The sequence below is a fragment of the Pinus tabuliformis genome, chromosome 1_2, assembly GCF_031772625.1.
Source record: "Pinus tabuliformis cultivar Carrire ecotype Pingquan chromosome 1_2, CPIR1, whole genome shotgun sequence".
In the NCBI taxonomy this organism is placed as follows: Eukaryota; Viridiplantae; Streptophyta; class Pinopsida; order Pinales; family Pinaceae; genus Pinus; species Pinus tabuliformis.
Window position 1 is genome coordinate 395,634,562 of NC_142298.1, and position 26,166 is coordinate 395,660,727.

Below are 26,166 nucleotides of genomic sequence, written 5' to 3' on the forward strand. Positions count from 1 at the left end.
TTCATCGATCTGAGCTGGGTGACTAGGATAGGATCCATGTCGGGACAATTCTGGAGATGCCCATGTGGTCGGTTTTTTTATTGGATGCTTGTAACCTGTTAAACCTTGAAACAGCTGCGGAATTCTCAACTAGCTGCGGAATCAGGGCACTTTCCGCAGCTAAGTTGCAAAACCTTATTAAAACAGGATACAGTGTTTTGAGGACCACTACAAACCATAACCAGTCAATTTTGGACAATTTGAACCTATCAAAGTAGTTGAGTTCCATTTTTTTTTTTTTGAATCAAATGAAATGATGAAGTTTATTTTGTCTCCTTTTTTTTTTTACATAACAATTCTTTTTCTGATCCTCCAGATCACACAAAGTGCAGGAGGAGAGCATACTCAAGAATTATTAATTTTTTTTTTAGATGTAAGAAATAAGGTCTCCTAATTAACTTCTCCGGCAATGGCGCCAAAATGTCAAGTCAATTTAACGTCTTAAATTTCTCTACATAAATTATCAATCCGGGTATCGTAAACTGATGAAGTGTGGTGCACCATATGTGCTTAGTCAACCATTCTCTTACTTCATTTTTTTATAGATTTTATTTTGTTTTAGGGTTTTGTTTTTTTTGGTTTCCTAAAGTGTCTAATGCAAATGGAAATCCTATTCTAAGGTCTTAAGAATACTTTTAAAGGACAAGTATGGATAGAGATTTCAAGACAAGGCCTATGTCCCTAATGGTAACTTCCAAAACTTAGCACTTCAAAAGATCTTAAAACATGTTATTGATGGAATTAATACTTTAAAAAAGTGTAAATATGCAGCTACTTTGATCAAAATAGAATGCAACAACCAATCAATGAGCTAGTGACTATGAAACCCAGTATCATTTCCGTTGTATAAAAAGAAAATAAAAACTGAACTTAAAGCAACTCAAAGACTGAAAGCAAAGCAACTAAATCACACTACTTCAACCCCCGTTCTGATCCTTCTCCTTTCAACTCAATCTGTCTATAGGAAGTAATCATAAACAAGTTGAGTAATATGATATCTAAATTGCAGGAAATTAAATTTCATAAAAGGAAACTAAGATCAAATCACACTACTTCAACCCTCGTTCTGATCCTTCTCCTTTCAACTCAATCTGTCTATAGGAAGTAATCATAAACAAGCTGAGCAATATGATATCTAAATTGCAGGAAATTAAATTGCATTAAAGGAAACTAAGATCAAATCACACTACTTCAACCCCCGTTCTGATCCTTCTCCTTTCAACCCAATCTGTCTATAGGAAGTAATCATAAACAAGCTGAGTAATATGATATCTAAATTGCAGGAAATTAAATGAGAAAAACAAAACTGAAAGAAATAACAATGTTGGAATTAGAACTCAGAAAATAAATCATCAGAAGGACAAGGTGATTCCGTCATGTCATTAGTCATTAAAAAGCTATGTGCATTACTAACCTACAATCAACCGGTTGAACACACTTGCATGAATTAAAATTACATAAATGAAAAATCTAATCCATCAAACTTGAAAGCAATCAAATGACATAATGAAATCAAAGCAAAATTTACAAAATGAAATCTACTCTACCTTACATTCTAATATGCTCCATGAAATCTACTTCACATCTCCTTCCATGTTGAGAACATCAAAGCTTTATTCAAATTCTTCAAAATTACAAAGTACAACAAAGCTCTTCAAAGCTTTCAAAAGCCATCAAGGAAGAACTACAAACTCCAAGCTAAGAACTCACAAGCTAAAAGACTAACAAGCTACAAATGAAGGAGAGGGATCTCATATTTATACAAAAAGATGAGAAACCATCTCATTAATGAGAGTCCATGAATCTCTCCCTCTACCTCTAGAGTCCTAATCAAAATAGGAACTGATAAGACACATGTCTTCTTAGAGTTACAATACAATTAGGATATGTGACACATATCCTCATGATCCCATGATTCTTTCACTCAAATTCGAGTTTGGCCTTAGAGTACCACATAAGGGTCTTCTAGAAGCCTCATTTCAACCTACACATGTCAACAATCTCAACCCATTTGTTAGGTATAAGCATATGCACATTATTTTCTAATTTTTAACCACAAATTCACTTAAAAGGCTTAGAATTAATAAAGATTGGAAAAACATGAGTGTGGCCCAATGATAATGAAAGTGAGATGAATGTGGTGACATAGTAGTGAAATGGAGGTGATATAATGGACATAATAGTGAAAGTGTAATGGAAATGAAAGACATTTTCAAGACTCAACATACCCCCCAACTGAAGCTATTGCATGTCCTCATGCAATATATATTACATTAACTCTTTTGATCCTTGAGCTTTGGCTTAACTTTGCATGATATCATTTGATAACTTCATATTTCTGCAAAGTGTTTCACTTGAATTGCAACATGGTTGGTTCTTGTGTTACAACCATTTTTTTTTGTTGTTGCCTTCTATTTTGATCTTTGAACTTTGCATAATGATATTTTGATTATTGTTGCAAAGTAAATCTTTATTGGATTGCATGATGATTGGTTTTTTGTGTGACAACCATGATTTTGTTTGTATCCAATTTATCCTTTAAGCACATTTTCAAAAGCCATTGTATGCTCATTATAGCAATGTAATAATTAATATATGTTGGAAGTATGTGGGATCTCGAATATGATATGGACATGGCAAGATATGAATATGAATGTATTTCCCCCCCCAAACTAATGGTATTGGCAATTTTATGAAATGAGGAAGAAAAATGTTTTTCCAACAATTATCATTCTAGCTTTTTATGGAATTCTATGGTCAAAAGTTAGAAAATGACGTACCTTAACTTACCCTTTGGAATGGATGAGTTGTATGTGTGGTGGCTGAAAAATTCTGATCATATTCTTCTTCAAGTGGCTGAACAAGAGGAGTCATGGATAGAGAGATAAGATGACTTTTTATTGCTTCTACTAAAACTTGTTGAATCTGCTCCAAAATGCTGAAAATAATAGTCTTCACGTCTTCAAAACTCATTGGCACAATTCCTACTATGTGAAAAGATGTTCTGATGTCGAACATAGTAGAAAATTGTTGGCTTAGTGGCCATTAATGGATGCCACTAGTCAACACGAGAACTCTCACCATTGATGACAATGAGAGTCAAGATGCCCAAAAACATCTTGCTAGGTACGAATGAATTTGCTAATGCCGAGTCACCTAGAAGATCTAACAAACAAGGGACATTAATGTATTCCCATTGTTTGTCAGCATGAGGACTTGCCATTAAGGCATGCAAGCCTCAAGGTGTTTTTACAAAGAACTTAGACTCAAAGGACTATGGACTCAATAATTTGCATTGAAGTAGGGCTTATTTGCGGAATGAAAATGACATGAAATGGAAGATGAAAATGGAAGATGGCAATGGAGAGTAGAAATGACAATGGGAAATAAGCATATGAATGAGCTTCTTGCTTTTATTTGTGGGTTATGAATGGACAAAAATAGATGGAAAGTGTATGTGAATGTATGTGGAAAGTATGGAGTGGAATGAGGTGAATGGTTTATTATGAAGTATGGATTTGATGGATGGATGTGATGGAGATAATAGTATCTGAAAGTTTTTCAAGTGTTTGGATCTGATTTTTCATCAGCATATCTCCTCTTTATAGCTGATCATCTTCTTATGAAACAAATTGGTCTCTTACAGAGACACCATTCTCTTGTAATCATCTGTCCTTCCTCCTAGAACCTGCAAAAAAACTAATACTTCTTCTGCAATGGAATGTAAAATTATCAAAGGAGAGAGATGGCCAATCTCTCTAGTTATGATATTTACACACAAAACTAAGAATTTGTATTAATGAAACAAGTTCTCAAAGGAAAAATCAAAAGAATTTATACCTGATTTGGAATTAGTGCCTCAAGTTGATGTTGCTTCTTTTCAGCAATTTATTTCATTTTTTGCCATTTCAAACTCAAATCATGGATTTCTCATTGTGTAGATCTTGTTGAGATCTTTTCAATGGTACTTAATTCATCAAAATCTGATTTTGTATGAAAAAGATAGGATGATTTGAACAATGAGGTTTTTTTGACTACGGAATTAGAGAACGGCTGCGGAATTGGACTTTAGCTGCGGAATGGGCACAGTTTCTGTAGCTAAAAATCTTGAATAAAAAGTTAGCCATTCATCTTTCATCATCAATCCAAAATTAATCAATACCTTCAGAAAAGTGAGCAAATAACTTATTCATTTCATTGATTCAAAAATATTTATTTTTTCTTGACATGCAGCGACTTAGTGTGGCGACTTAGTGATAATACTCAACTTGACTTCCTTTTGAACGGGGTCTTTTTCATCGAATTGGATTAAATGAATAGGACATCATCCATGTACTGACATTCCCCCAGCTACCCATGTGGCTTGTTTTGCTTGATGACACCTACAACCTAAAGTTTAACAAAACAGTTGTGGAAAGTTGAAACAGCTGCGGAAAGTGGCTTGTTTCTGCAGCTAATGAAAACAGAGTGTAGAAAATACTGTGAAATGGAGTGGTTGTGTGCGTGAAAAGGAAAAAAATGTTGAGGAAAAAGGATTCATGCATTCCAAAACTTGTGATGACTTTGTCTAAAATATCTACACCAAGAATTGCCAACATATGAGCCGATTGAGTGTATGGAAAGAACATTCGATTGACAGCAAAGCCGGTGCAATTTCCCACCACTATAGGGACTTTTTTTATATTCTTTCCAACATTTATAAGGTCAACAATAATTTGAGGTGAAGTTTTCTCTGTTCGAACAATTTCAAGGAGTGGCATCACATGCGCAGGACTGAAAAAATGTGCCCCTACTATACGGTCTTGAACATGTGTTTTTGCACTAATGAGATTGAGATCAATCGTAGACATATTAGAGGCCAAGATGCAGTGTGCAAGACAAATCTTTTCCAGGTCACTAAATATTTCTTGCTTCAAGGAAATTTTCTCTATTACAACCTCTATCACCATATCAACATTCCTGAATTCTGCATAATCTACAACTCCCGTGCATTCTCTTTGCTTCAAATATGTGATAAATTCTTGAAATCATTTAATATTGTCATCTCCTATTGATGGAACCAACCAACGAACTTCCCTCTTACTTGACGGAGTATTATGGACACGTCTTCGCTGTGAAGAGCCGTATGTAATTGGTTCACGAAATAGAGTTAGACAGTGCCGTATTCGATTCAGATATTTTGTTAAACAAGTGTTAATGATTTGCAAACAGGTGGCATAAGGGCAGAAGACATGGTGGAAAAGGGTGGAAGATGTGGGAGATGTAGAGTAGGTGCCAGCACAGAGCCGAATTAAATCACCGTCCGCTCATTTAATTGAAAATTCTGTTTTTTTTTCACGCGGCAGTCAAAAATGCGCTCCAAAGAACCACAAATTTCTCCCAAACAGCCACAAATTTCTTCAAACGGTTTCTGGGTTATCTAACTAGTCTATCTGACGAAAACACCCATGTTTTAGTTTTTCTAAATTTTCCTCCATTTTTCCAAATCGTGCTTTCAAAGTTTGACGTTTTTTCTGTTCTGCATTTTTTCTGAGTTGATGTTTCTACTGTTCTGCATTTTATGAATTGCTGCATTCATTTTTTCTTGTTTGATTTGCAATTTGAACACAGGGAAATAACAAATGAACAGTATAAAAATTTTCAAAGACATTGGCGTTGTTTCATTTGTTATGATCAGGTATTTGATGGACTATAAGCGACGGTTTCACGGAGGCAGAACGATTGTATGAGCGGAAGATCGAGGAGGATTGCGGAGAAAACCAGTGGTTACAAAACAAAAAGAATACAGAGCATACAATGAAAATGAGTTTATGGAACAGAGGCTTGTATAAACAGATCCTGAACTGGCAATCGTAAACTCCAACAAAGTTTTAAAATAAAAGGCTGTGGAGTGGACGTTAGCAAATTCATAAAATGACTACAGAGTGGTGTATTGGATTGAAGAAAACAAAAGTTTCTTTATCCTTTTGTGAAGATCCGAAGTCCAGAGAACAGAAATTAAGAACAAAAAAATATTTGGTTCTCTCGGACTTGCCAATTGATAGATCACTCCACAATTTCTCAGATTGCAAGACAGGAAGGAATTTGGATACCTTGATATTAATGCTAATGAATCGATAGTTCTATTGATATTTCAATACAATGGGTTGTCAATGCCTTTTCTACAAGATATCCAGCTAATCCTTCATACTCTTTCTTTGAAAACCAGATCAGCAGAAGTCAAACCAGATTCCAAAAATGCAGAGTTTTGATTTATTTGGTTTTTTTTTTTTCATATATACAGTGCATTTTTTTTTATGTTGCAGGTTTGTTTCAGGCCAAAGATTGATCAGGGAGGCAGATTTTTTGTTGAAGCCACAGTGAAAGCTAGGATTCAAGATAGCCATAGATTGTTTTTCTTTTTTTTTCTCTGAAATTGTAAAATTTTATAAAAAGGATTCATGATTTTCAATTTGAGGTAACAAATACTTCAAGAAAAACGTGTTAAAAACAAGACTTTGACTGAGGTCCTAGGCTAGTTTTTCATTGATCTGAGCTAGGTGACTAGGATAGGATCCATGTCGGGACAATTCTGGAGATGCCCATGTGGTCGGTTTTTTTATTGGATGCTTGTAACCTGTTAAACCTTGAAATAGCTGTGAAATTCTCAACTAGCTGCAGAATCAGGGCACCTTCCGCAGCTAAGTTGCAAAACCTTATTAAAATAGGATACAATGTTTTGAGGACCACTACAAACCATAACTAGTCAATTTTGGACAATTGAACCTATCAAAGCAGTAGAGTTCCATTTTATTTTTTTTGAATCAAATGAAATGATGAAGTTTATTTTGTCTCCTTTTTTTTTACATAATAATTCTTTTTCTGATCCTCCAAATCACACAAAGTGCAGGAGGAGAGCATACTCAAGAATGATTAATTTTTTTTTTAGATGTAAGAAATAAGGTCTCCTAATTACACTTCCCCGGCAACGGCACCAAAATGTCTAGTCAATTTAACGTCTTAAATTGCTCTACATAAATTATCAATCCAGGTATCGTAAACTGATGAAGTGTGGTGCACCATATGTGCTTAGTCAACCATTCTCTTACTTCATTTTTTTATAGATTTTATTTTGTTTTAGGGTTTTGTTTTTGTTGGTTTCCTAAAGTGTCTAATGCAAATGGAAATCCTATTCTAAGGTCTTAAGAATACTTTTAAGGGACAAGTATGGATAGAGATTTCAAGACAAGGCCTATGTCCCTAATGGTAACTTCCAAAACTTAGCACTTCAAAAGATCTTAAAACATGTTATTGATGGAATTAATACTTAAAAAAAGTGTAAATATGCAGCTACTTTGATCAAAATAGAATGCAACAACCAATCAATGAGCTAGTGACTATGAAACCCAGTATCCTTGCCGCTGTATAAAAAGAAAATAAAAATTGAACTTAAAGCAACTCAAAGACTGAAAGCAAAGCAACTAAATCACACTACTTCAACCCCCGTTCTGATCCTTCTCCTTTCAACTCAATCTGTCTATAGGAAGTAATCATAAGCAAGCTGAGTAATATGATATCTAAATTGCAGGAAATTAAATTGCATAAAAGGAAACTAAGATCAAATCACACTATTTCAACCCCCGTTCTGATCCTTCTCCTTTCAACTCAATCTGTCTATTTGAATTAATCATAAACAAGTTGAGTAATATGATATCTAAATTGCAGGAAATTAAATTGCATAAAAGGAAACTAAGATCAAATCACACTACTTCAACCCCCGTTCTGATCCTTCTCCTTTCAACTCAATCTGTCTATAGGAAGTAATCATAAACAAGCTGAGTAATATGATATCTAAATTGCAGGAAATTAAATGAGAAAAACAAAACTGAAAGAAATAACAATGTTGGAATTAGAACTCAGAAAATAAATCAGCAGAAGGACAAGACGATTCCGTCATGTCATTAGTCATTAAAAAGCTATGTGCATTACTAACCTACAATCAACCGGTTGAACACACTTGCATGAATTAAAATTGCATGAATGAAAAATATAATCTATCAAACTTGAAAGCAATCAAATGACATAATGAAATCAAAGCAAAATTTACAAAATGAAATCTACTCGACCTTACATTCTAATATGCTCCATGACATCTACTTCACATCTCCTTCCATGTTGAGAACATCAAAGCTTTATTCAAATTCTTCAAAATTACAAAGTACAACAAATCTCTTCAAAGCTTTCAAAATCCACCAAGGAAGAACTACAAACTCCAAGCTAAGAACTCACAAGCTAAAAGACTAACAAGCTACAAATGAAGGAGAGAGATCTCCTATTTATACAAAATGATGAGAAGCCATCTCATTAATGAGAGTACATGAATCTCTCCCTCTACCTCTAGAGTCCTAATCAAAATAGGAACTGATAAGACACATGTCTTCTTAGAGTTACAATACAATTAGGAGACGTGACACATATCCTCATGATCCCATGATTCTTTCCACTCAAATTCGAGTTTGGCCTTAGAGTGCCACATAAGGGTCTTCTAGAAGCCTCCTTTCAACCTACACATGTCAACAATCTCAACCCATTTGTTAGGTATAAGCATATGCACATTATTTTCTAATTTTTAACCACAAATTCACTTAAAAGGCTTAGAATTAATAAAGATTGGAAAAACATAAATGTGGCCCAATGATAATGAAAGTGGGATGAATGTGGTGACATAGTAGTGAAATGGAGGTGATATAATGGACATAATAGTGAAAGTGTAATGGAAATGAATGACATTTTCAAGACTCAACATCAGTGACTCCTTTCGCGCTTGTTAATAGCTTACATTATTGGCTGGTAATCAGGCAATGTCTTTCCATGTTCGACTTCAGAACATCTTTTCACATGGATCAACTTGTACATCGGGTGAAGATTGAACGAGTTTTGAAGACTCTGATCTAGTTTCATCCATCCGGGCTGTGATATATTCAGGAACATAAAGACATGAAATGTACACAGAAGTTGCACAGATAGTCATCTAAGTCAGGGAAGATGACTCTTCACGCGAAGAATCACTAGTCTGCAACAGCAGACGATTGTTTGTCTTATGTACATGAAAATGAATTTATAAAGCTGAGCATGGGAATGCCCACCTCAGCTAGATCATGAAAATAATATGATGATGATGTATTATATTGTATCTTATACAGGTCACCTTCCAGTTCAAATACCTCGGATCCTCATGATAAAGCATTTTACCTGACATCAAAAGATTTATGACCTCATGCTTTAGGGGGCAACTGTTATAGACATATTTGGGCACTTCAACCCCAGTCACATATGTCAATAAACCAAGGTCTCTTTAACCTTTAAAAGTTTTGTTTCATACCCTAAAGGATCATGGTCAACTGATTACATCATTTCCTAGAAGTTCCACTTGAAAAACCACTCAGAACTAGCCAAAACTGGACCATACTGACAGCCCCATGGTCAAGGTGCGATGCATACTGGATGCTACACTAGCCAGGTGCAATTCATACTGAAGAGGCCTTCTGTAGGGTGCGATGAGCGAGAATGGACAAATGGTAGAGACAATTTGCTAAGTGGATGCTCATGGAATCTTCCAAAAACTTATCATATGACACTTGCCTCTCTGAATTCACCCAGGGATGATTAAGAGATCCAAGAAATATCCAAGTGGAACCAAGAACTATCAGTGGAATGACACTAATCAAAAACCCAGAGCTGACTCACACCCTTGCAAGACATATATAAATGGATCCCTCATCTGAGAGATCTGGAGGCTGGAATTTTGTAATTTGTAAGGAAGTGTTGTTGGTTTATCTTTGAGAAGAGACATTGTATTGTTAGGTGATCTTGCTTTTCATGAGGTGAAGAGGGCTTTGATGCTGGGAGGATGATGGTGGATTATATAGATGGGTTGTAATCCTCTCTTCTACTATTAATAAAGTTCTTTAAGTTTTCCTCCATATAATCGTGTATTTGTGAATCTTGTTATTTGTGAATGCAATTGTATCGTCAATGTATTTCTGATTCTACATTGTTTATGATATTATAGATCGAGATGCTTTGATGTTGTTTTTTTACTTTGACTCTATAGGTATTCTCTAAAGTGGGACAAGTAGGAGAGGAGTTGCAAACTCTATCAAGGGACAGAGAAATCAAGCAAGGAACCAAGCGAAAGATCCAAGTTGGTCCCCTTTGCTTCTCTCTTATCTATCATACATAAAGGAAATCACAAATTGCTTTGATTGTTTGTTTCTAAGATAGCTACCTTAGTGGGACTAGCAGATCGAAAAGACACTATTTTTCCCAGAAACACTGCATCAAGAGAAATAGAAACAAGAAACGATCAAAGCATACATGATCTATCTACTATAAAACAATGGAATCGAAGACATTGAAACACATAATCATCACAGATATGAACAATCATATGAGAAAATGAATAATCTCTTTATTAATGTAGAAGGAAGAGTATCACCCAATACAGTTCAATCTTGTGCCACTCTTACAACTTCAATTCAACCCTCGCCACATCAGAATCACACAACTCTAGCAGCATAACATTGCTTAACATAAACTCAATCCTCAAACCAACAGAAATTCCTTACAAACTTCATATTATAGCCCCTTGATCACTATGATGAGTGCTCAATTTATAGGAAATGGAGGTGGTTTTGTCATAAATGAGGGTATTGAATGGATTTCCAATCTTGGAGTTAGTTTCCATGGAGCAAGGGATGAGAGGATAGGAGGTTAATGGATCTTTAGCCTATCCAATTTCGAGCGCATAGGAGGAGATAAGAGATGGGAAATTTCTAGAATCATCTAGAATGAAGGAATATTCCCAGAGCCCTATGAAAATTTCACTCAATCTCACCTAGCGCAGGCTAAAGAGGGCCTAAGTGCACTACAGTGCATGCCACAGTGGACCTGCCTGATCTGCAGCGCACTGTCTCAAGGCTTGGGCTACGCTGGTGTCCCAAGGAGGCATTTCAGGAAGGCTTCAGACAATGAAACTTTCATAGAAGGAGGCACTTTTATGATGTATTTTAGGTTTTGTCGATGTATTATAATGTTCAAATGAAGCATGAAGGTCTTAATGAGCATGAGACATGAATTCATTGAGTAAGAGTGAACATAACATAAAATAATTTTCCATCAAAGCAAAGCTTAGTGAAAAGGATTTTGTTTATCAACTGCAAGGAAAACTATTGACGAAATGATGAATGTAAAAGGAAGCTAAATATCATTCATATAAAGTAATAACATAGTAAAAACAACATCATGAACTTACTGCATAGGAATTCCTAAATAATAGCTGCAAACTGTGCCCTTTGATTTCCAAAAATGTCAGATACAGGCTACAATGGTTCTATCCTCAAATTTCCAAACACTGGAAAATGATTCCCTTCCATATTATATAGTAAAATACAATATATGACATCTCATCAGGTCAAAAATTATATTCAAGGCTCATCATAACTAGCTTTGATGAGTCCTCACCTAAAACTAGGATAGTTGAGATGGTTTCCATAATTTAGGCTAAAGTTTAGGAGAGCCTATCTCCTCATTAATTACAATTTTCATCATAAAGTGAGGCAAAAACCAACTAAGAAACCTAACGTAACATTAATAGATCATAATATCTCAAATTTTCCATCATTTAGTACTCAAGAACTTACTAGACTAGATGGGTCACACCAGAACCAGACAGGTTGTGCCAGTCAGCAAAAAGGTCGCACCAACATGCACCAAAATAGGAAATTTTATAGAAGGGTTTCACTTGTTTGAAGCCATTTTTAAGTATCTTCCCCAAGTCAAAATGGAAATTTGAAAGAACGATAAACTATATTTTTTTGTCTAGTTTCCATAACATCTTGAATTTTGGAAAATGACCTATGGGAAGGCCTCCAAATACTCATTCTCCCAACCTTACTCAAAAGCGTCACGCCGGTCCAGATTTAGTGGCATAGACATGAAAAAGGTGAGTTTTTTTGAGTTTCTGATCAAAATGGGAATCTTTCATGCAAAAATAGGATTATATTTTACATGTACTCATCATAATTCATCCATCCATGTAGAAAGAACCTCATTTGGATGTCCAGGGAAAAAGGGTCGCACCTCAACACGGTGCTTTTGTGTGCCTTTTCCTGCAAAATTTCAAAACAAATTCCAAATTTCTCCAAAACTTTCAAAATTTTCTCCTTGGTTGTTATGGATTATAGGCTAAACATTCTTGTATGTTTTAGTCACGAATTTTATCCTTTTACCCCTTTTCCTTGATTCCCTTTGCTTGTCTTGGACCTCTTTCAGTTTTGCTTTCAATTTCTTAAGAAGCTTTTCCATATGGCCATTGACTTTTCTTAGCCAATATTCCCTGTCCGCATTGATCTCCATATATATTCTGTCTTCAAGACTCAAATCCTTGTTTAGTAGGTTTTTGTCTTTTTCCTTTTACAACTTTCCTTTTAGACCCTTTGTCCTAGGCCTCTTCCTTTCAACCTTCCTCTCTTGTTCATTGTGCTCATCATGCCCCCACATTTCTTTATCTTTGGACTCTTGCATACTAGTTTTAAGCAAATCTTTTTCTAAAAGTAGTTGCTTTGCCTTCAACTACTCATTTTCTTGCTCAAGGAAGGAAATGATGAATTTGGCTCTTGTCACATTGTCCAATAGCTCCATGATCTGAGAATACTTCTCTCTAATAACTATTTTCAGGGTTTGATGATCATCTTAGGACTCCAAATCTACTATGTGTTTGTCATGATGGATAGCGTCCTCATCCTGCAAATGTGATCCTTGTTGTGCTGATGTATAAGGCTTGGCCCCTTCCACAATCTATGGAGAAAACACAAGCTTGTTCCCTCTTTGATATGTCTTTTTTACCTTAGGTCTAAGTTCCTTTGAAACCTTTTCCTATTTGCTTGTTGAACCGTGCTTCATCAACCTTATGAACCTAGACCCTGATGATGTTGTTTTGCTAGGAGAAACATTGGGACTAATGATAGGAGCAGTCTTTAATTTATCCAAAAAGGCTTCCTAAGTGATTTTCTTAACTGGGAGCTAATGCATAACCACAATCTTGAGCAAGATATGGTGAAACAAATTTTTGATATGAGGTTGTCCCCTGGTGTGAATTTTTTTAGTCATCTTCACCACACTCTTAGACAAAAAGTTTCACAAATTAAGTGTTCTTGTAGAGGTAAAGTTTATAAGTATCCTGACATGATACTTGTATAATCTGGAGAATCTGACTTCACATGTAAAATACTTCATGATAAGCTTCATTAGAGGGGCATACTTGTTAAGAAGATGTCTAAAAGGAAAAACATGTTCAGAAGTCTCTCTGACATTAGGTTTTAGGAACATCTTATAATCATCAAGGGACAATTACATGCCTTTGAACCAAGTGTCACCATGATTTGGAATACCTGTGGCTATAGAAATAATACTTGCTGAGACATTGAACTCAATACCTACTATGACAGCTTTATCTATGTTGAAATTTTGGGCAAAGATGCTTGTCAAAGGGACATGAGAACCAAACTCTGCAACCTGCTCACAAAACTTCATACAACCAACATTTCTGAAACATTTTTGGGAAAATGGAGAAGCATTGATTTCTCTGAACTTGGATGGCTCAAACCTTGAATGATGTCCTCCCTTGTGCACTTTCTTTTCACTCTCTCTTTCACTCTCCATTAAATTTGTTGAATGGTAAAACACTAGCTAGATGATGTTGATAAAACTGAAGTGGAAGTTTTCTCAAAGGTGAAAATGTAGTGGGAAGCTAAGGTTTGATGAAATCAATGGAAAAATAGTGGTGGAATGATAGGAGATTTTAAATTTAGGTTTTTCTGGATGATAGATGATATTGGTAAATCAATAGAAGCTAGGTTTCATTCACCAAGAATTTGCTGGAAAAACCCCTGAGAAACAATCAATTCACATTGAGAAAAATATTTGAAAGGATTGTGTAGATGCCCACTTACTGTTTATAGAAGCTTTAAGAGTTCTTGAATGATATTTGGAAGTTTGAAGAAGTCAAAAATCCCCTTAAAAACAGAAGAAGTCGCTATAAGGTGAATTTCCCAAAGAGTAGCATTGTTAGTTACTCTTGCTCAGAAAGGTCGCACTTCCTTTAAAAGAGTCCCACTTATGCATAGAAGGGTCACACTCCACTTAGAAAGGTCACAATTTACACAGAAGGGTTGCGCTCCTCCACAGAAATGTCACACTCTTACTTAAAAGGGCAGCATTTCACTTTAGAAGGGTCACATTTCTCTTAGAATATAGAAAAACCCTCAAATTTCACAAAATTTTCTTCCTGCACGATAATAACTAAGATATTCTTGGAATTTTGAAAGTGAAAATGAGTTAAAAAACAACTCATATACTCTTTTAAACTTAAATTTGGACCCTTGACACTTTATGATCTCTTATATTTGAAACTTGGTCACTTTATGGCCTTTTTTTGAGACATTGAATCTTTTTGGAACTCTGAACTGCAGCCTTTGGAACTTAGAACTTTGAAGTAGTTATTACATATGAAAACATAAAATTACACTTGATATCAAATTTATTAAAGAGACTTGCTTATTACGACTCCTCCTCTGCCAGATTTTATGCATGAAATGAGAGTTTGGTGACTTTGAAACCCTAATGACCTAATGGAGACACTGAGCTGAATGAAGACCATGGTGACATGACTGAAGTGATGATGATGATTTTTTTAGTGATGGCACATCCAATTGAGTGATGGCAGTGATCGGACATGGAAATCTTGAAGGAGTGGAAATGATCCTAGACACACTAACCAGTGACCAAAGTTTTTGAATGGAAGACCTAGTGAAATGACAAAAACTTAACATTAAACCCTAATGGACATTCTAAAAGAGAACATTTGATCACTGGTGGAAGGAAAAATTGATTGACACTAACAGTAAAGGAAAGGTGCTAAGGCAGGAAAGGTCTGTTTCCTGTACTTAGGTGAAAGAGGAAGGCTCCTGCAGCTAAGTGTGAAGAGACCTTGGTAAGTCCACAGGCTGAGTGCGTAGATCCCTGCAGTTGAGCGCGCAGGGATAAGAAGTCTGCATCTTAAAGTTTCTATCTATAGAGAATGTTTTAAGATGAAATTGAAGCATCTGCATCATTTTATTTACTTCTGCAAAGTTTATGTATCTTCACTCTGTAATCTATTTAATATGAATTAATGCTTATTTACTGTGCAGAACTGGTAGATATGTGATATTTATGCATGATCAGTATAACTAGGCACCTTCGTGAAGATTTGGTTTTTATTTAGTTAGATTTGTAGTAGTTGACATTCGAAAGGATTATATATGTGCGAAGGTAGATCTAAGCCATAAGAACTTCAGGAAACCATCACACAGGTGTCTAGATGTAGAAGCATGGTTCTAGCATCCCCCAATATGGCTTCAGGTGAGATTGTAGCCTGTACTACGCTGGTTTTTGTCTAAAGGGCTAACAGTTTATGGTTTTGTTGGTTGGCGCAACTAACTCCAAACCCAGTTCAGGACCCATCAAGCCAACAGAAACCTTGGCGAATCTTACTAGTACATAATATGCAATTTCGAAAATGATTGGAAATGTTTTTGTAAAAGTATTAAAATTCTAATATTTTTATATAGTCTCTATATAAAATTTTGGCAATTTTGGAGGTAAAAAAGAATTATACTATAAAAGTTGGGCAAATAATTTTTAGAAAAGGTGGAAATTAACGAATCTTTTTTTTGGATAAAACATGGAAAATTAGCCCACTTGCAAATATTAGCCCCTAAAATTTTCCCTGATCTCTCCTCTGTTCATGCTTTCATAACTAATAACTATGTACTCTTTTAGTAATTACAGTGAGCTTGGGAATTATATAGAGTTTGGGGCTATATAAGAAAATTTTCATGGCTATAAGGAATTGTATAAATTATAGTCATCCACTAAAAAGGTCGAGCTCTCACCCACCCTGAAATCCATACTGAAGCTATTGTACAAAACCTCTTGCACTTAGCTGAAACCAGAGAAGAAAATGTGAGGAGGATTTAGTAGAAGGGAACTCACAAATACATCAAGAATTCACCTTCATCCCCCTCTGGTAGATATCTTGAGGAGGCATCACTAGTTAGGATTCTTTATGTTGCTCAAGGGATACAATGATGATATAACCTATTATTTTTCCATGGTACTAAACCCTCAAGCAAGAACAAGTTCTACCACTATGGTGAGAGGGATGTCCATTACCATCAACCCTGATGTGATCAACAGAGTGACAAAACTTCCTCTAGGGGTTCAATGGAGAAAGGAGGACAAGGCCAACAACACCTTTTCTAAGAAAAAATTCTTCCTAAATGATGAAAATCCAATTGAAGACAAAAATGGGGTTAGAAGGGAGAGCCTTCCCTATCCCTGGGATGAGGTGGGCTACCACATCCTTAAGTACATTTCTTGTGAAGGGAGACTAAGTGTAGTCTATGGCTACCAATTCAGACTCCTCCATGAGTTGAGATTCAGAGCTAGAATACCCATAAACCAAAGGCTCAGTGTGCCTTATTTCCTTTTACAGTCCATTATGGACATGAGTCAGAAGGTGAAAGAGGGGAAACACCAACAGTTAGCACATCATGGTCTCATCAAGCTAATAATGGAAGATTCCTTGAGCCAATTGATAATTCATGTTCTTTGGTCCACATTTAGAGACATGGACAGAGAATCCTTCCTTCAAACCCAAGTCCTTGAACATGGGGGTAACCCAACCTCTAGTGTTGAAGAGGAGGAAGAGGAAGGAGAAGAGGAGGAATAAGGAGAAGAAGAAGAAGAAGAAGAAGAAGAAAAGGAGGAAGAGGAAGCAGAGACAGACAAAACAGAAGAAGAAGAAAAAGAAGAGGAAGCAAATACAGACAAAATAGAGGAAGAAGAAAAATAAGAAGAATAAAAAGAGGAGGAGAAGAAGGCAGAGACCAGCCCTGAGGAAAATAATGCACTTGAAGAATAGGAGATATACCCAAGATTGTCTCCTGAACCCACTGAAAAGGAGGCAACTGCTTCCTTGGCTTCCTTGAGAACACCCATCAAGTCCAAGAGGAAAAGGCAGAGGAAGACTCCCCTCTATTTCAAAACAATAAGAAGCACTAGGATTAAGCAGGGGAAGCCACAAACACCAATGAAAATCCCCATCATAATTTAAGAATCACCAAACAAGTAGGAGGAGCTAGACTCCATGGGAATGAAGGTTGAGAAAGTCACATCACCAAAAGCAACCCTAAAGGCTACCATCTCCCAGTCAGGAAGCCTGTCACCAGGTCAACATCATCTAAGCAAGCCAAGGTACTTGTAACCCTACAACAGGAAGGAAACGACCTACTACAAGGTCTCCAAACATTGCTACAGGAAACACTGGCAGTGCTACAGGAAAGATAGGAAGAGCTACAGGGAGAGTAACAGAGGCAGAAAGAAGGCAAGGAAGAAACACCAAAGGTACAAGAGGGGGAAAATTCTCCAAATAAATTTGAGGGAGATTTTCTAGATTTGTAGGAGCCTAGCCCACAGCCAAATTTAAGCTCCTACTACAAATTCATTGAGGGAGACAGAGTGATACCACATAAATTTGAAATTCCCTCTCTTCTTTGAACTTGAAAAAGAAAGCAGACAGATACATAGATGGATGCAAATTGCTAATTCAAATAAAGTAGAAGATGTGGGCCATAAGGAGGAAAAACTACTAGATATGGGTAGGGAATAGAGTGAATTGAGAGATAGAGTATACACCATGAGAACATAGTGGCAGGCATAAAACACATGGTTGAGGAGGAATTTACAAGAAAAGGAGAGCCAATTGGCCACCATGGAAAACCTCTCCATGGAGGCACTTCAATGTAGGCTACCTTACAAATCATATGCACTATACCTCAAAGATCAAGGGATAAAGTTTCAAATTAAGATATTGGCAAAATAGGGGACCATGCCATTCCAAGATTATAGCCAATTTATCAAGCTATGTGACAAGATCACCCTCGAAGACAAGGCCAAATTATCTAAATTCTACCTGCACAACATTGCCTTGACAGAATGGAATGTGTGGGACCCCAATGCAAAGTTGGGGGACTTGCAGCTGATGGCCCATACATCATGGATGATTCAGGACGAGGCCAGGGCTGAGGAGGTGAAGATAATAGTAGAGAAAGAGGAGAGAGAGCTCGTCTACATCATAGCAAAACAAATAAATTCCATGGTTGTTATTAGTAACCACAACATCATTGGAAATGATGCTCAACTTGGACCAAGATACCTGGCTACCCAAGAACAAACCATCTCCCATTTTGAGAACACTTTAAGATTGTTGGGGACTAAGAGCCAATAAACATGCTAGAGGATATGGAATAACCTGGCACACAATCTCTGGATCAGGGAGTACCACTCTCCTGAGAGATTGAGAAATGCATTGGAAAGGAAAACCATGTATATGAAGGCCATGCAAAGACTGAAGATCAATTGGATTGGACTAACTCTCAGTCCACCTTTGTTGTTGGGTTTGTTTGAAGGTAGGAAGGTAGAAGAGGAAAGAAAGTAATGGGAAGAGATAGAGAAAAATGCAGGGTTCCATTCTCAAGAAGAGACACCATCCACAGAAGCCTGGGATGTCAGAGAGGCCACCAAGGAAATGAAATATATGGATATAGATGACTAGGTTGCTTAGTGTGAAAATTCGTGAATCTAACACATCAGAAACCCCTACTGCAATTATTGGTTTACAATAACCTGCTTGTTCTTTAAATTAAAAAAATTATTTAATTACATAAACATCAAAGTAAACACAATTGCAGCCTTCACAAATATACATATCATGCACTGACATAAACTGATACAATAACACAAGGGACGCTGTTATTTTTGTACAATCGTCCCCAAAAAAACCTAATTCAGGAAAATCAATGCAACATATACAGGGTTTGTATTATTAAGCAGATTTCGTGAAAACAACTAGGGTGTCAGAAATGGCTCATCCAACAAAGAATATCCTTGGAAGCAGTACCTCTATCCAGAGATAGATATTCCGACAAATCAACAACTAGATGATCAAACCCCACAGCAAATCTGGTTGTTCCCTATGCTAGACAGCGAAAGCTTGTCCAAGCACTGCTCTGCAAATGTGTCACTCCTCCAGAAGTTGTGACACCCTCTCCTACCTCAGAATCTGTTGATTTTCACCTATTCTTCCCCACATAATCTCCCCAGTGTTGCCTTTGAGGCCCAGCATTATAGCCTCTACGACTTCTGTGTCAACTTGGTCAACCTTCTGCATCCTCTGCATTAGCTCTTCAGCCTCTACGTTAGCCCTTCTAGGACCTGTGTTGTCTCTCCCGGCACTATGTTGCCTCTCTGCTATGTGTTCTTCAGCCTCAGATGAAAATCCCTTGCTGAACTGCCCCTCACTGCAAATCAGCAAACCTCACCCTAGAAAATCGAATTATTTGATCACTTGGTGTGTCTTCATCTGACCCTCAAGCCTCCTCTTATACTTTTCCTGTTGATGAATCAACAGCTGAGATTAAGTCCCTAATAAATGTCTAATATTAGAACTGGCTTGATCCTCATCACTTAGAACTTTCTCACCCATATTTTATTAATACACATTAACATTTTTATTTTTCCTAAGTTTAGACTTAGGAACTCATTAAAAATATTAATTATTTTAATAACCGGTCATCCGGGTGGAATTTCTCCAAACAATTTTTGGGTGTTGGATATCTCATGTGCCTTACACTGTCCACTAATTTTCAAGTCTAGAGGACATCCGATGCTACCCAAAATCAGCACTCCCTCTTAGCGAGGAATGTGCTCTAGTAATGCTTCACCATAGAAGCATCACACTAATCCTCTGCATCGGTCCTCTATGTTGATGCTTGTCCTACTGCCCACATCCATTGCACTGCTTCTTCTTGTAATGATGCACATGGAACTTCCACTGCCACTACTACATCTGTACTACAACTCCCTCTAAACATGTTGCATCATGTTGCCCATACCACTGTCGCTGCTAACTGTTGCACTGCAACTCAGTTACCGAGAAGCAAGTAACTGACTTCATCCAAACACTGACATCCTGGTCAGTCTGGAATACTCGTGATGCTAAAGCCACCTCTGCTGCTATCCTATGCTCCCTCTGCTGCAACTACATTGATGCAAACTCTTTTGTGCTTCTCACACTGCCGCAACCTCCACTGTGCTGCTACAAACTTCTGCACTCTAGAACTTCCTTGCAGCTACATCACACCTTGCCCCACCCGACACCTGTCATCATGCTGCTGTCTTTAAGGGCTCTCGTAGCCATATTTGATCCAAGAGTTTGGGAACCTCAAGGATCCTTCCCCTCTTTTGTAGTCCTCTCGACTACAGCTCCATGTATCCCCACCTCTTCTCTAGCAGCGCATGAGCACTCATGGCACAATCATCACTAGTCTCAACATCCTTCTCTACCTTTGCTAGAGCATCCTTTGATTCGGAAGCTTCTCCCTTTCCTCTCTTCCCAGGGCACTGAGATGCATAATGTCCTAGCTCCCCATAGTTGAAGTACTTGACCTTGGAGATGTCTTTCTTCTTCCTCTTTTCTAGCCCCTGGTGTCTCGTTGATGAGAGAAATTCATCCTCTTCCTCCTCCTTGATTCAAAATCCCTTACCACTACTCCCCACCTTGGTCAATCTCCTGATCTCGTCCTGTCAAAGAGCTACCCACATCTCCTCCCAATTAGGGAGAGTTTCTCTGCCCAAAATTCTTTGGACAAACATCTCCCACTCCTTGGATACTACATCCAAGGCAATCTTGAATAAGAACTCTGGATTTGGAGTAGACCCCATGGAAGTTAGTTAGTCACAAATCCCCTGCAAACTAAGAAGGAAGGGATCTATCTCCGCTTCTTTCTGCATCTTATATGACCTCAGTTGATTCTCCAATAACATCTTCCGATGCACAGAAGAGCCTTGATATAAGGGGGTCAAGGTGTCCCACATCTCCTTTGATGTCTTCTTCTCAGAAATATGTGGTATTACATGATCCTTGACCTCGTCTAGGATCATGTATTTCGCCTTCGCCTGGGCCTCCTCATACTTCTCAGCTGCATTAACATCAACTGGGACAGCAACTACTTTCAAGGCATAGTCCTTGATGCTATGTTAATCCAGGATTTCCAAGATCTTGGCCTTCAAGATGAAAAAATTAGAAGCCCCATCCAATCTATCCTGGTCAATCAATTTGTTCACTTCCATATATGCTCCTCTTCTCTATACTCCCTCTGAGTCCTGATTTCCCTCTTGGAAATCCTCCAGCCAACTATCGAATCACACCTCTCTAATCCTCCTTTTCCAATGCAACCCAGATCAAGATTTCTTGGCTAAAATCTGTCGAGGTAGTGCTTCCCTCTACTTTGGTTCAGTCTCCTTAGATATTATTCTTCATTGACAGAAACAATGTCCCACCAACTCCACAAATCAAAACCTGCACAACTCCCTTAGCTCCAGCAACTCGAATAATTTGAGCCCTTCAGGCTCTACGCAATCTCTGCGTGGGCTAAATCCACTCCTCTCTGCCAATTGCATCAATCCTTGGTGGCTCATAAAGATGGCGTGGCTCTGCGTGAACCTGATCTTCCCTCCTCTGCCTTTGCGTCGGCCATGATGGATGACGCAGCTACTACGTAGGCTCATCCCAGCAACTATGTCTTCCTCTCCTGGCTCAGAATGTTGACATAGGCACTGCATGAGCCTCTGTGTCACAATCTCTGCACTGCGTCACTCCTCCTCTCGCATCTTCAGCTCTGGACAATGTTTCCTCCCAAGATAGTTTCTTCTTTGCTACAAATTCTCATATTTCTCGGCTGTTGTCTTCAGTAATCTATGATCCGTAATCGCTCTGATACCATGTGAAAATTCCTAAATCTAACACATCAGATACCCCTAAAATAATTATTGGTTGACAATATCCTTCATTGAGGTAAACATTATTGTAGCCTTCACAAATATAAAGATCATGCACTGAAATAAATTGATACAATAACACAAGGGACCCCATTATTTTTGTACAAGCATCCCCAGAAAAAACCAATTTAGGAAAATTGGTGCAGCATATAGAGGGTTTGTATTATTAAGCAGATTTTGTGAATACAACTAGGGTGCCAGAAATGGCTCACCCAATAGAAATATCCTCGGTAGTGGTACCTCTATCCAAAGACACATATATTGGCATATCAGCAACCAGATGATGAAACCCCAAAATGACTCTCCCTATTCCCTATGTCGGACAACAAAAGCTGCTCCAAGCACTGCTCTGGAACTGTGTCACTCGTCCAGGAGCTATTTCACCCTCTCCTAGCTCAGAATATGTTGATCTTCTCCCAGTCTGCCCCACAGAATCACCTGAGTGCTACCTCTGAGGCCCAGCATCAGCTTCTACGGGTTCTATGTCACCTACATTATCCTTATTTTTCCTCTACATCAGCTCTTCAACCTCTGCATCAGCCCTTCTAGGGCCTGCGATGTCTCTCCCGACACTTTGTTGCCTCTTTGTTATGTGTTCTTCATCCTCAGATGAAAATCCCTTGCTCAACAGCCCCTCACTACAACTCTGATGACTAACTTGAATTCCTCAATAAACCTTGCCCCAGAAAATCAAATTCTTTGATCACTTGGTGTGTCTTCACCTAACCCTCTGTTAGCACCTAAATCTGCCTTAGGCTGAAGGAATGCAAAATTCAGGGTAACCACAAACCATGCTCAGTCTGGTAGCTAGCCCTACCAGAACAGGAGAGGGCTCTCTCTGAGTCACGCTTAGAAAATAAGTAAACATAATGGTCTGAGATGACTAACAGTGAAATATTGATCTTAGGCTAGTAAGTAAATATGGATACAAGAAACAATTTTTTATGAATGACTGAGTTTCTGGGATGGTATGGGACCAACGGACAGCAATGAGCAGAGAATTTAATACAAAGGCACAGATTACTTCGTGAGGCAAGACAGGCGGAAAGTCTAGAAATTTAGTTTGAAATAACGCGGAATGGAGGAATTGCTTAGGAGGGTGAAAAGGGCATAAGTACATGAATCCTTTTCAACAGAAGAAGAACACTGAACATGAAATTTTCCCACAGGCAGAGCAATAAAAATGAATTCTACCTTATCTAACTTAGAAAATTTCACTGGAAATGAATTTGGAATGAACTGTGAAACATTAAGAAATACATATGAAACATAAGAGACACATTTGCTACACTCACAAGCACATGAATCTCATGAAACAGAGCCACTGCCTTTCATTAATCCTCTGTCAAAATATACAATGAAGAACTGAGTTTCTCTCCCACAGTCTCCCAGAAATTACAAGCCAACCAACCGTTTGCAAATAGTTTGCATACAATATTAGAATGTTCCATGAAGAGATATAACACCCAAGGGTTGAGGAGTTACTCGAATCATTACAAAATGGAGGTGGAAAGCCAACCATTAGCTACAAGTGCATTGTTACAAACATGACAAATGGCTTGGGTGACTGTTTGCCTTCCTTTGCCACTTGGATAGAAACCAATCTGGAGTGTAAATACTTTAAATTTTTCCTTAGGTGCCAAAAAAATTGTAGTGTATATGAGCGGGCCCACTTGGAAAAAGTCGCGAATCGAAATGTCGCGAAGTGGCGCAATTTTGGCATTTTTCTCTATATGCGCCGCGCCCAATTCTATATGCGTCGCACCACTTTGGAGGCTGTTTTTAGGCACCTGTAGGAGTCCAAAATGTGCCCAAGTGTGATTTTTGGAAAGTCTAGCCTGTCTACTTTCCAACCCAAGTGGAATTTCTAAATTTGGTGCTCATTTTCCCCTCCAAATCTTCATTCTCCCAAGACTGCTTCCTGTGTGTCAAAATAGGGGCAGAGAGGTCATTTTTTGAGTGTCTTTGACCTCCTGGAGACTCAAATCATGCCCAAATTTCTTGTCCAAGCACCAGTAGTCATGATTTTTCATGTTGAAACCAAAAATGCAAACCATTTTTGATTTGGAGCTTCCAATCCTAAGCGTCGCGCGCACAGGGAGAAAAAACCTGTGTTGTGACCAAAAATTTACCATGTGACCAAAATTGCCCCAAATTTCTTGAAATTTGGGCTGGAGATCCTCTATGAGGTGCTATGCTATGCCAAAGAGGATTCAGCCAATATCTGAAGTCGATCGAGCTCCATTTTCCTCTTTTGCTTCTTGATTTCCTTCCTTAATTTCGCCTTCAAATTCCTGATTCGGGCCTTGCATACTTTGTTTTGCACCATGTAGTGGAAAGCCATGTGTCTCAGCAATGCATGGTCCTTGTCGGCCTTGTTCAGAAGCCTCTCCAAGTCAAGGGATAAGGCTTCAATCTCTAATTTCTACTCCTGGATGATCTCTCTAAGCTGTGCATTTGTCAGTTCTGTATCTGTCTCATCATCATCAAGGAGAACGAATTCGGTCTCTCGTTCACCTGATGGCTCACCTGAAGGCCCCTCATCCTGCATTGGCTCCTTGCCTTTGTCCTTTTCCTGTGATGCTGATGGAGGAAGTGAGGCCCCTTCCACCCCAGGTGGAGATAACACTCACTTTGCTGCTGCAAACAAACGTCTGGTGCCTTTCTGATATGTGATGAAAACCGGCGCACTAGCAGTCTCATGGCACTCATACCGACGAGAAGGTTCACCCTCTTTCTTAATCTCTGATAATACCTGTGAAGTGCTGAAGAAGTCACAGGAGTGAAATCATCCCAAGTAATGCCCTGCAATCCCAGCTAATGAACCACCAAAATCTTAATAAGAGAAAAGTGATAAACATTGTTAAGTTGTTGCTGAGGGGTCTTGTGCTACATGAAGGTGTTCATCCTCTCTATGTTCCTGCAAATGAAAAATGGGATGTTCATCATCTGTACCCTGGTAAATTGCATGAGCAACCTGATGTGATAGGCATATAGATGAGAGAACCTCCCCTCACAGCTGAATTACTTCATGATCAACTTCATGAGTGGAGTATATTCATCTTTCAAATATCTGAATGGAAAGACTCTTGTGAGTTGCCTCAAGAAACTGGCCTTAATGTAAGGCTCATAATGCTGCCGATCAACTTTTTTTTTCTTGTGCCATGGTTCTCCAACATTTGGTATGCCGGTTGCTAATGAGACAGTTTCAGGTGTCAGTGTGAAGGTGACCCCGGCCAAGATAGAGTGATATTCATGTAGGTGAAGCACAAAAAGATGGGCCAACTCATGATGAACTCGAACATTAGCCACTCTTTGACAAAACTCAAAACATGATAGATGCTAGAAGCATGACATGGCAAGAGGGCAGGCCTGCAATTCTGTGAGGGTTGTTGGCTCATCCCTAACATGTTTGCCACTCTTGTGATGTCTCCTGGGAGCCTATTCTTATGAGGATGAATCACTTTGTGTTTCGATCTCATATTCGAATGAATGTTCAGATGCCATGACTGCTGTGTGTACTGTACTTGGGTTGCCCTTTGATAATGGTGTGAAACTAGGTGTTGTTGTGATGTCTGCCACCAAGGGGAATAATAAAAAAAAGGGGGGAGTATTAGGAGGGGAATAATATGATGGGAATAGGGGTTATGGGGAGAGGTTTTGTTTAGGGATATATAGGAGGGTTTGGGGATTTGATAGGGTAGGGTTTTGGGGTTTTGATAAGGTAGGGTTTTGGGGTGTATATTTGACCAAAGAGTGGAGGGATAAGGAATAGGGGTTTGGTAATATTTTAGGGTAGGGATAATAGGAAAAATGAGAAAGGGAGGGTAGGGAAAAATGGTAGGTGAGGAAAAAATGGTGGGTGAAGATGGAACCTTGGCCCCAATACCACAATTATGCAACCCTAGCAACAATGGCCTTTGGTGTTTTCTTGTGGTTTATTTTATGAGTTTTGTTGCATTCAAACATAGCCATAAACCACCATATCATTTATAAACTTTGATGAACAAGTCATGTCATAGAGCCTACCTGTCAATTTGAGGGGCTTCACAAGAAATTTGAGGAAATTTGGCACGGTTTTGGCCCTTTGTGGGTGTGCGCCGTGCGCAAAACCCAGTGCGTCGCGCCCTAGTGTGTGCCACGCCC